Here is a 12,455-nt window from a genome sequence, read left to right on the forward strand (position 1 = left end):
TCAGGCACACACCTTCGAGGGTTTTTTTCCTCTTTCCGCAACGGGCTTCTGAAAATACAAATGACTGGAAATTATGGCAAGTGTCCTTTTTCTTTTACAGTGATCCTAGTCTGGGTTAGTCGCACCTTTAGTAAGCTCCACTAGAGAGTATTTGTTGATGTATATCCACCACTTTTTTTCTAACAGCTACTTTGATGTGCGGTCTAGCATTTTTCCAATAAACTATTGAAGCAAGTATGGTTGCCCTCACAACGTTTTTATTTATGGACCTTTCTCCCTGGGCTGATTTTCTGGGATGGGTAACAGTCGGCCACCAAGTGGGGTAGTGGAAAAAAGTAACTAAAAGGGGAAGTGCTACAATTAAGCCCTGATCAGATGAGTACCTCAAGCAATGTGAGAGAGTGCTCCACAGTCTTACTCAGTTGGGCTCCAAACAACAGTCATCAGGAGAAAGGGTTCAGTCAATAGGTGTATTTGGAGCAGGGTAGGGGACTTCAAAGTGACTCAGTAGCAGAGAGTACAAAGCAAATGGGTCCTCTAGGAAGCGTGGGGTATTACGGTCAATAAGCCACAGAAAATGAAGAGGATATGGGAGCAGCTGCTATCCATTTGAGTCTCAGGACTTGAAGTGCAGTCTACAGGCAAGCGAGCCAGCTGTTGTTTGCCTTGCAGATTGTAAATGAAAACCAATATGTGGGGCTTAAAATAGCATGGACCTTAACTTATAGTAGTTTCTTACCAGAGGAGCTTGAAAGGACCCTTCTGGACCATCAGAATCTTGTTAAGTTTCTCTGCACCTGACGTTTGACCCAGCTGCAATTCTCCTGTAAGACTAATCACTGTCATGGACTAGAACCTTTGACATAACTAAGGAGCAGTTGTAGTGTCTTCATAGCTGTGTAGCTCAAATGATTTGGTGATGCCTCCTTTTTCAGTGTGCCCATTCTCAGAATTCATGATCAAAAGTCATGGGAGTAGGACCTGACTCTCGGAGCTCTACTTGGTATGAGTAGGAAGGAAGGCTCAGCTCGAGACTGTAAGTAAATACTCTACATTCAGGCTGGTACTTCTAAATGTCTCTTCTAAATAGTTGATCAACTTTTGTGTTCCTGCACCCTGAGATAGTCAATGTTATTCGTGACAGTACACACATTGCTCTGAAAGTGATCAATTCAGTCACAAAATGGCTAATTTGCATTTGTTTCATAACCACGTGTTAAATGAAGCTTTTAATCTTAACCACTTGGGATTCAAAGGGATTTGGCAGTATGGTAAAACCATAAGTGTACAACAAATGGAATGATTGACTTGCTCTTAGTAAGATCCATATTGGATGTTTGCATTTCTTCAATAACATTAAAGGAACACTCAAAGGACTAGCTCTGTTTATAAAGGATGAACATGGTGCCAGTCTACATAAATCAGCAGAATATATAAAGCTCTACATCCAAGAAGGCACCCTCAGAAGGGAGGAAAGAAGTTAAGAGTAACATTATACAGGTATGTTGGTCTAATATTGCACTCCCATGGAGTAGTTCTGTAAGAGGTGAAAGGGGTAAGGGTAGAGGGAGTGGGTAAATGACGTGGGAGAAATTAGAGTTTACCTACCATGGGATCATGAGAAGTGTAGGCATACAAAGGTATAGAAATTATCAGTTAGTCATTGGGGCAGCCTGTGTGTTAATAGATTCTGTTAGGCAGATATATAATTTTACACACACCTGCTAACAATTGAGCTAGAGATTATAATTTGCAAATAGGATCTACTAGTGGTGTTGGGAAGGTGCCTTGGGTGCTAATATTAGCACAGGATATCCCTCACCCCCAGGAGCGTTAGGAGAAAACTCCTGTAAAAGTTGTTCAGAGTACACCCTCACACCCCCTGTGCATCAACACCTACTGCACTATTATTAGCTGCACACTTGGGATTTACGTCACCTCTAATGTAGGCACTATATTTGTAATACTTTTGTTTAGACGGGTGCACAGCTGGTATTGTCTTTGGATGTTTTCTGATTTTTTATGTTCACCACAGGTGGCGTTATTACCCCTAAAACGCCGCTATAAATGATTATGTACGTGATTCCAGTGGGTCACTGGAACCATCCCTGGGGGAACTCCTGATTCTCCTCTCTATGAACAAGAGGATTCCCACACAATTTTGTTGATAGAATCTCAATGTTTATTCTTTGTGGTAATTTTTCAAAAAAAGTTCATTTGGATTCATTATATAATCCAGGGGTAAGGCATTATTATTTTCAATTCATATCCAATGCATTTCGGGCAAATATATAGCCCTTCATCGGGGAATAATACTGTTGAGCAAATATTAAATGAAAAATATAACTTGTACAAATTCCTTATATCATATTTACATTCTCTTACTTAACAGTTGTTTGTATTACAATATGTTTTATCACCTGATATCCCTTGTGACTAAACATGTTAGAGGTGACTGAAATGAAAAGAGAGAAATTGTTTCGTCAAAAAACTCACATGCCTGTCCTTGACCGTAGCGTTATGTGCTAAAAATAAATGTAAGAAACAAAAGATGAGTATCTGTCTCGTGTTCTCATTTAGTCCCTAAGAAGTTATGGTTTCTGTTATAGTGCCATGGTTTACTAACCTGTCGCGCATTGTTGGATAACTTCTTTTTAGCTGTTAACCCGGAGTTTCTTCTGCATGAAGACGCCACTCGGGAGAGTGTTCTCCATTGTATTTTCCGGTTAAAGGTTAGTTGCGGTCACGTGTTGTATTGCAACTGAAAAATGACTATGTCCTGTGTGTTAGGCACACTCAGGAGAGAAGTTATAATGCGCCCGTGTTAATTTTATCAAAATTATTCTCGTTCTGTTGAAAAGACGAAAAGTAGATAATTCCTAGAAGGCTGTGGGAATATTTCATGAATTTAGTAAAAAAATTGGAAAGAATGTAGAAATTGAAAAGTGAATGTGGTGGGATCGAGCCCACTGTTAGGTGAATGCAATCAATGTGTGCTTTAGTGTGATGAGCTATCTGCTAGTGTGAGTTACAACGATAGATACACATATGATATAAGTAAATCATATATTCATAACTGTCACAGTTGTACCAATTGGTACCATTGGAGCTAATTTATAGATAACATGAAAATTCGATCCTGTCGTTAAGTCTGTTGGGTTTTTGTGTACATGATTTGTAAATCCAAATGTATTCTCTCTGTAGAAGGTATTTGGTATTGTCCCTTCCTTCTATTTTCTTGACACTTTCCAAGATCAGAAATTTAGGTTGTGAGATATTGTGCTTCTATTCCATAAAGTGTACTGCTACTGTGGATTTGACATTGTTGAGTCGAATGTTGGACTTATGTTCTGTTCTTCTGATTTTTATGCGGCGTTCTGTTTTCCCAATGTACATTTTGCCACATGGGCATTTCAACGCATATATAACATTGGATGTGTCACATGTTGCAATCACTCTTAATTTCATTTCGTAACCCTTCATGGGATGGTTGATTTTGTTGCCCTTCATGATGTTGTTGCAGTGACCACAGTTTAGGCACGCTTTTGTGCCCTTGAAGGTTTCTGATGTTTGAGCCTGTGGATGAATCATTTCACCCAAATTCCTTGTTTTGGTAAAGGCAAATAGGGGAGGTTGTTTAAAGCAGTTGTTAAAGTCTGGTTCTAAGGTTAGCGTACGCCAATGTTTGAGTATGGTCTTCTTTAATTTCTTGCTTGATGTAGAAAATTTAGATATTGCCACTATTCTTGTTTGCTCTTTTTTATTGCTGGGTTGTAGCAGTGTTCTCCTATTTATTTGTGTGAGTTTAGATTTCGATTCCTCTATGGTTTGTTCAGGGTACCCTCTTTGTTTGAATTTGTTTCCCATTTCTAGTATTCTTTGTTCCAACTTGGTTCCTTCAGATGTGATCCTTTTTACTCTCGCCATCTGGGAGAATGGTAAATATTTCTTAAGATTGTGTTCATGAAAGCTTGTATAATGCAACATGTTATTTCGATCAGTATTTTTCACAAACAGATCAGTTTCAAGTCCTGTATTCGTGAGAGTGACTCTGACATCTAGAAATGTAACTGTTGTCTTTGACATTTCCCATGTTAGTTGAATTCTCTCATCGATGTTGTTGAATTCTGTCAAGGCTAGTTGTAAGTCTTCCATTGAGCTTTTCCAAATTATGAATATATCATCGATATATCTCATGAAAAGTTTCAAGTTATCTCGCCATCTGGTTTTGGAAAGTATGTGTATTTCTTCATAGTATTTCATGAATAAATTAGAATATACTGGTGCTGCTGAATTGCCCATGGCGGTGCCCACGTGTTGCTGGTACCATGTGTCTTTGTGTCTGAAATAGCTCTAATAAAGAGTAAAAATCATCAGTTCCATCAGAAAGGTTTGAAAAGCAATATCCAGGTCTGTATTAACTAGGGCTCTTTCGATGGCCTCAATGCCTAGAGAATGAGGTATGGTTGTGTATAGGGAACACACATCTGCTGTACATAATATCAATTGTTCTTCAGGTTCAATGACAACCGTTTCAAATTTTAGAAGGAAGTCTGTTGTATCCTTTATGTAGGTTTCCATATTCTTGACCGATGGTTGTAGGTATTTGTCTAATAGTTGACCTATTGGTTCATGTAAGCTACCCCTGGTAGATACTATTGGTCGTAGTGGAGGATTGGTTACATTTTTGTGAACCTTGGGAACCATATGTAGGGTTGGACTTTTTGGATTATCCTTTATGAGAAATGTTTTTGTTTTGTCATTGATGATGCCCATGTCATACGCTTTCTCAACGATGGTGTTGAGACTCTGCATGAATTCACTGGTAGGATTGTTATCCAGTCTCATATATATGTTGGTGTCCATGACATGTTCATGTACTTTATCTTCATACATAGTACGATTCATTATTACTATGGCACCACCTTTATCCGCTTTTGTGCATACGATTTCCTCATTAGTGGATAATTTCCTCAGAGTGTTTAAGTCTTTCTGTGTGATGTTCTTAGTGCCACGTTGGTGATGTCTAATCTTACTAAGATCCTGTTTAACCATTTTTTCAAAGATATCTATTGTTTTGTGGCTTATGGGTGCTTGAAAGGAACTTGGTGGTCTTAGTCCTTGTAGTTGATCTACTTCTTGTGATGTAGGCCTCGGTAGTACATTGTCAAAGAAATGTCGTAGGCGGATTTTTCTCATTAATTTAAATAGACTGACTTCCAGCTCTAAGTTATCTGTGTTGTGTGTAGGCACGAATGATGTTCCTCTTTGTAATAGTTGTTTCTCATGATTGTTTAGTGAGTAATTACTGATGTTTATAACTAGTTGGTCTTCACTGTCTTCTTCTTGTCCTTGTTGACACTTGAAGCGCTCCTCGTGGTCGGTGGTTCCTTCTCCTTCTCTCTTTCTTTTTCTTTTATTTTGTCCTCGCCTGGGTCGCCTTTTTGTGATTTACCTTGTTCTAAAAAAGGACTTTGCTCCGTTTGTGCTCTCGCAGTTGGTTGTTCAGCCTGGTCAAGATCCGATCTTATAGTCGATTGCGGCCCACTAGTAGTTGGTCGTTCCATTTGTTTCGTTGGTTGTGGTGCTTGTCTGGTTCTTTGTGACATATCACTGTCTGATGATGAGGTTTCAGTGTGAGATGTATATGATTTGTTTGCTCGTTTGCGGGCATACACCTCTGCCCAGGTGTATACCTCTCCGAGACGGTAATCAAGGGTATCTCTCTTGTATTTGCGATTTTTTCTTTCGTTAATGCCCTTGGTGTGTTTATCCATTTGGTTTTGTATTTCTTCTAAGGTTTTGGTTAATTCCTCTTTGGACATTAGACCAGAAAATTCAGTAGATACTTCCGATATTTCCTTAGTGAGTTCTTCTAAAATTTCTGATAACTCTTCTATGATTAGAAGGATGAGATCCAGCGAGCACTTATTTAATATTTCGTACCATCTTTCTTGAAATGTCTTTGAGTTTTTGCACAAGGACGGTTTGAGAGCAATTCTTAGGCCCCGTGGTATACGCAGATTTCGGTGGTATTTTATTAATATGCTGGCGTGCATTTGTTGATAAATTTTTCTTTTGAATAGATAGATCAATTGTCTTATACTTTGCTCCTTGGTACGTGTATTGGATTCCTGTGAGAGTTCCTCCCTAATTAGAGCATAAATCCTCTCCGCCTCATCAGGTTTGAATGCAAATGTGGAGGCTCTGGCATCCGTACTTTTTGAAATTTCGTCGTAATTGCTCAAGTTGTTTGTAATGCGTGCTATCCGTCTTATTTTGAGGTTTCTTTGGTTTGTAATACTTTTGTTTAGACGGGTGCACAGCTGGTATTGTCTTTGGATGTTTTATAATTTTTTAGGTTCACCACAGGTGGCGTTATTACCCCTAAAACGCCGCTATAAATGATTATGTACGTGATTCCAGTGGGTCACTGGAACCATCCCTGGGGGAACTCCTGATTCTCCTCTCTATGAACAAGAGGATTCCAACACAATTTTGTTGATAGAATCTCAATGTTTATTCTTTGTGGTAATTTTTCAAAAAAAGTTCATTTGGATTCATTATATTATCCATGGGTAAGGCATTATTATTTTCAATTCATATCCAATGCATTTTGGGCAAATACATAGCTCTTCATCAGGGAATAATACTGTTGAGAAAAAATTAAATGAAAAATATAACTTGTACAAATTCCTTATATCATATTTCCATTCTCTTACTTAATAGTTGGTTGTATTACAATATGTTTTATCACCTGATATCCCTTGTGACTAAACATGTTAGAGGTGACTGAAATGAAAAGAGAGAAATTGTTTCGTCAAAAAACTCACATGCCTGTCCTTGACCGTAGCCGTTATGTGCTAAAAATAAATGTAAGAAACAAAAGATGAGTATCTGTCTCGTGTTCGCTTTTAGTCCCTAAGAAGTTATGGTTTCTGTTATAGTGCCATGGTTTACTAACCTGTCGCGCATTGTTGGATAACTTCTTTTTAGCTGTTAACCCGGAGTTTCTTCTGCGTGAAGACGCCACTCGGGAGAGTGTTCGCCATTGTATTTTCCGGTTAAAGGTTAGTTGCGGTCACGTGGTGTATTGCAACTGAAAAAAGACTATGTCCTGTGTGTTAGGCACACTCGGGAGAGAAGTTATAATGCGCCCGTGTTAATTTTATCAAAATTAATCTCATTCTGTTGAAAAGACGAAAAGTAGATAATTCCTAGAAGGCTGTGGGAATATTTCATGAATTTAGTCAAAAAATTGAAAAGAATGTAGAAATTGAAAAGTAAAAGTGGTGGGATCGAACCCACTGTTAGGTGAATGCAATCAATGTGTGCTTTAGTGTGATGAGCTATCTGCTAGTGTGAGTTAAAACAATAGATACACATATGATATAAGTAAATCATATATTCATATCTGTCACAGTTGTACCAATTGGTACCATTGGAGCTAATTTATAGATACCATGAAACTTCGATCCTGTCGTTAAGTCCGTTGGGTTTTTGAGTACATAATTTGTATATCCAAAAGTTTTCTCTCTGTAGAAGGTATTTGGTATTGTCCCTTCCTTCTATTTTCTTGACACTTTCCAAGATCAGAAATTTAAGTTGTGAGATATTGTGCTTCTCTTCCATGAAGTGTACTGCAACTGTGGATTAGACATTGTTGAGTCGAATATTGGACTTATGTTCTGTTATTCTGATTTTTATGCGGCGTTCTGTTTTCCCAATGTACATTTTGCCACATGGGCATTTCAACGCCCATGATAAAATTAACACAGGTGCATTATAACTTCTCTCCCGAGTGTGCCTAACACACAGGACATAGTCTTTTTTCAGTTGCAATACACCACGTGACCGCAACTAACCTTTAACCGGAAAATACAATGGCGAACACTCTCCCGAGTGGCGTCTTCATGCAGAAGAAACTCCGGGTTAACAGCTAAAAAGAAGTTATCCAACAATGCGCGACAGGTTAGTAAACCATGGCACTATAACAGAAACCATAACTTCTTAGGGACTAAATGCGAACACGAGACAGATACTCATCTTTTGTTTCTTACATTTATTTTTAGCACATAACGGCTAGGGTCAAGGACAGGCATGTGAGTTTTTTGACGAAACAATTTCTCTCTTTTCATTTCAGTCACCTCTAACATGTTTAGTCACAAGGGATATCAGGTGATAAAACATATTGTAATACAACCAACTATTAAGTAAGAGAATGGAAATATGATATAAGGAATTTGTACAAGTTATATTTCTCATTTAATTTTTTCTCAACAGTATTATTCCCTGAGGAAGGTCTATGTATTTGCCCGAAATGCATTGGATATGAATTGAAAATAATAATGCCTTACCCATGGATTATATAATGAAACCAAATGAACTTTTTTTGAAAAATTACCACAAAGAATAAACATTGAGATTCTATCAACAAAATTGTGTGGGAATCCTCTTGTTCATAGAGAGGAGAATCAGGAGTTTCCCCAGGGATGGTTCCAGTGACCCACTGGAATCACGTACATAATCATTTTTAGCGGCGTTTTAGGGGTAATAACGCCACCTGTGGTGAATCTAAAAAATCGTAAAGCATTCAAAGACAATACCAGCTGTGCACCCGTCTAAACAAAAGTATTGCAAACCAAAGAAACCTCAAAATAAGACGGATAGCACGCATTACAAACAACATGAGCAATTACGACGAAATTTCAAAAAGTACGGATGCCAGAGCCTCCACATTTGCATTCAAACCTGATGAGGCGGACAGGATTTATGCTCTAATTAGGGAGGAACTCTCACAGGAATCCAATACACGTACCAAGGAGCAAAGTATAAGACAATTGATCTATCTATTCAAAAGAAAAATTTATCAACAAATGCACGCCAGCACATTAATAAAATACCACCGAAATCTGCGTATACCACGGGGCCTAAGAATTGCTCTCAAACCGTCCTTGTGCAAAAACTCAAAGACATTTCAAGAAAGATGGTACGAAATATTAAATAAGTGCTCGCTGGATCTCATCCTTCTAATCATAGAAGAGTTATCAGAAATTTTAGAAGAACTCACTAAGGAAATATCGGAAGTATCTACTGAATTATCTGGTCTAATGTCCAAAGAGGAATTAACCAAAACCTTAGAAGAAATACAAAACCAAATGGATAAACACACCAAGGACATTAACGAAAGAAAAAATCGTAAATACAAGAGAGATACCCTTGATTACCGTCTCGGAGAGGTATACACCTGGGCAGAGGTGTATGCCCGCAAACGAGCAAACAAATCATATACATCTCACACTGAAACCTCATCATCAGACAGTGATATGTCACAAAGAACCAGACAAGCACCACAACCAACGAAACAAATGGAACGACCAACTACTAGTGGGCCGCAATCGACTATAAGATCGGATCTTGACCAGGCTGAACAACCAACTGCGAGTGCACAAACGGAGCAAAGTCCTTTTTTAGAACAAGGTCAATCACAAAAAGGTGACCCAGGCGAGGACAAAATAAAAGAAAAAGAAAGAGAGAAGGAGAAGGAACCACCGACCACGAGGAGCGCTTCAAGTGTCAACAAGGACAAGAAGAAGACAGTGAAGACCAACTAGTTATAAACATCAGTAATTACTCACAAAACAATCATGAGAAACAACTATTACAAAGAGGAACATCATTTGTGCCTACACACAACACAGATAACTTAGAGCTGGAAGTCAGTCTTTTTAAATTAATGAGAAAAATCCGCCTATGACATTTCTTTGACAATGTACTACCGAGGCCTACATCACAAGAAGTAGATCAACTACAAGGACTAAGACCACCAAGTTCCTTTCAAGCACCCATAAGCCACAAAACAATAGATATCTTTGAAAAAATGGTTAAACAGGATCTTAGTAAGATTAGACATCACCAACGTGGCACTAAGAACATCACACAGAAAGACTTAAACACTCTGAGGAAATTATCCACTAATGAGGAAATCGTATGCACAACAGCGGATAAAGGTGGTGCCATAGTAATAATGAATCATACTATGTATGAAGATAAAGTACATGAACATGTCATGGACACCAACATATATATGAGACTGGATAACAATCCTACCAGTGAATTCATGCAGAGTCTCAACACCATCGTTGAGAAAGCGTATGACATGGGCATCATCAATGACAAAACAAAAACATTTCTCACAAAGGATAATCCAAAAAGTCCAACCCTACATATGGTTCCCAAAATTCACAAAAATGTAACCAATCCTCCACTACGACCAATAGTATCTACCAGGGGTAGCTTACATGAACCAATAGGTCAACTATTAGACAAATACCTACAACCATCGGTCAAGAATATGGAAAACTACATAAAGGATACAACAGACTTCCTTCTAAAATTGGAAACGGTTGTCATTGAACCTGAAGAACAATTGATATTATGTACAGCAGATGTGTGTTCCCTATACACAACCATACCTCATTCTCTAGGCATTGAGGCCATTGAAAGAGCCCTAGTCAATACAGACCTGGATATTGCTTTTCAAACCTTTCTGATGGAACTGATGATTTTTACTCTTTATCAGAGCTATTTCAGACACAAAGATACATGGTACCAGCAACTCGTGGGCACCGCCATGGGCAATTCAGCAGCACCTGTATATGCTAATTTATTCATGAAATACTATGAAGAAATACTCATACTTTCCAAAACCAGATGGCGAGATAACTTGAAACTTTTCATTAGATTTAGCGATGATATATTCATAATTTGGAAAAGCTCAATGGAAGACTTACAACTAGCCTTGACAGATTTCAACAACATCGATGAGAGAATTCAACTAACATGGGAAACGTTAAAGACAACAGTTACATTTCTAGATGTCGGAGTCACTCTCACGAATACAGGACTTGAAACTGATCTGTTTGTGAAAAATACTGATCGAAATAACATGTTGCATTATACCAGCTTTCATGAACACAATCTTAAGAAATATTTACCATTCTCCCAGATGGCAAGAGTAAAAATGATCACATCTGAAGGAACCAAGTTGGAACAAAGAATACTAGAAATGGGAAACAAATTCAAACAAAGAGGGTACCCTGAACAAACCATAAAGGAATCGAAATCTAAACTCACACAAATAAATAGGAGAACACTGCTACAACCCAGCAATAAAAAAGAGCAAACAAGAATAGTGGCAATATCTAAATTTTCTACATCAAGCAAGAAATTTAAGAAGACCATATTCAAACATTGGCGTATGGTAACCTTAGAACCAGACTTTAACAACTGCTTTAAACAACCTCCCCTATTTGCCTTTACCAGAACAAGGAATTTGGGTGAAATGATTCAACCACAGGCTCAAACATCAGAAACCTTCAAGGGCACAAAACTGTGGTCACTGCAACAACATCATAAAGGGCAACAAAATCAACCATCCCATGAAGGGTTACGAAATTAAATTAAGAGTGAATGCAACATGTGACACATCAAATGTTATATATGCGTTGAAATGCCCATGTGGCAAAATGTACATTGGGAAAACAGAACGCCGCATAAAAATCAGAATAACAGAACATAAGTCCAACATTCGACTCAACAATGTCAAATCCACAGTAACAGTACACTTTATGGAAGAGAAGAACAATATCTCACAACTTAAATTTCTGATCTTGGAAAGTGTCAAGAAAATAGAAGGAAGGGACAATACCAAATACCTTCTACAGAGAGAAATTTTTGGATATACAAATTATGTACACAAAAACCCAACGGACTTAACGACAGGATCGAATTTTCATGTTATCTATAAATTAGCTCCAATGGTACCAATTGGTACAACTGTGACAGTTATGAATATATGATTTACTTATATCATATGTGTATCTATCGTTGTAACTCACACTAGCAGATAGCTCATCACACTAAAGTACACATTGATTGCATTCACCTAACAGTGGGTTAGATCCCACCACTTTCACTTTTCAATTTCTACATTCTTTCCAATTTTTTGACTAAATTCATGAAATATTCCCACAGCCTTCTAGGAATTATCTACTTTTCGTCTTTTCAACAGAACGATAATAATTTTGATAAAATTAACACGGTCGCATTATAACTTCTCTCCCGAGGGTGCCTAACACACAGGACATAGTCTTTTTTCAGTTGCAATACACCACGTGACCGCAACTAACCTTTAACCAGAAAATACAATGGCGAACACTCTCCCGAGTGGCGTCTTCATGCAGAAGAAACTCCGGGTTAACAGCTAAAAAGAAGTTATCCAACAATGCGCGACAGGTTAGTAAACCATGGCACTATAACAGAAACCATAACTTCTTAGGGACTAAATGCGAACACGAGACAGATACTCATCTTTTGTTTCTTACATTTATTTTTAGCACATAACGGCTACGGTCAAGGACAGGCATGTGAGTTTTTTGACGAAACAATTTCTC

At 38.0% G+C, this 12,455-nt stretch overlaps 1 long non-coding RNA gene across 1 annotated transcript in view; it reads left to right on the forward strand.

The window, feature by feature from the left end:
• Positions 1-1,472: 1,472 nt before the first annotated feature.
• The window catches only part of LOC144771931 (uncharacterized), a 52,544-nt gene continuing 41,561 nt past the window's right edge, over positions 1,473-12,455 (forward strand). Inside the window, exon 1 of the long non-coding RNA XR_013599552.1 lies at positions 1,473-1,500. This is a non-coding gene — a long non-coding RNA (uncharacterized LOC144771931). The remainder of the gene's footprint in view (positions 1,501-12,455) is intronic.

Source organism: Lissotriton helveticus, chromosome 8 (assembly GCF_964261635.1).
Source record: "Lissotriton helveticus chromosome 8, aLisHel1.1, whole genome shotgun sequence".
NCBI classification, from domain to species: domain Eukaryota; kingdom Metazoa; phylum Chordata; class Amphibia; order Caudata; family Salamandridae; genus Lissotriton; species Lissotriton helveticus.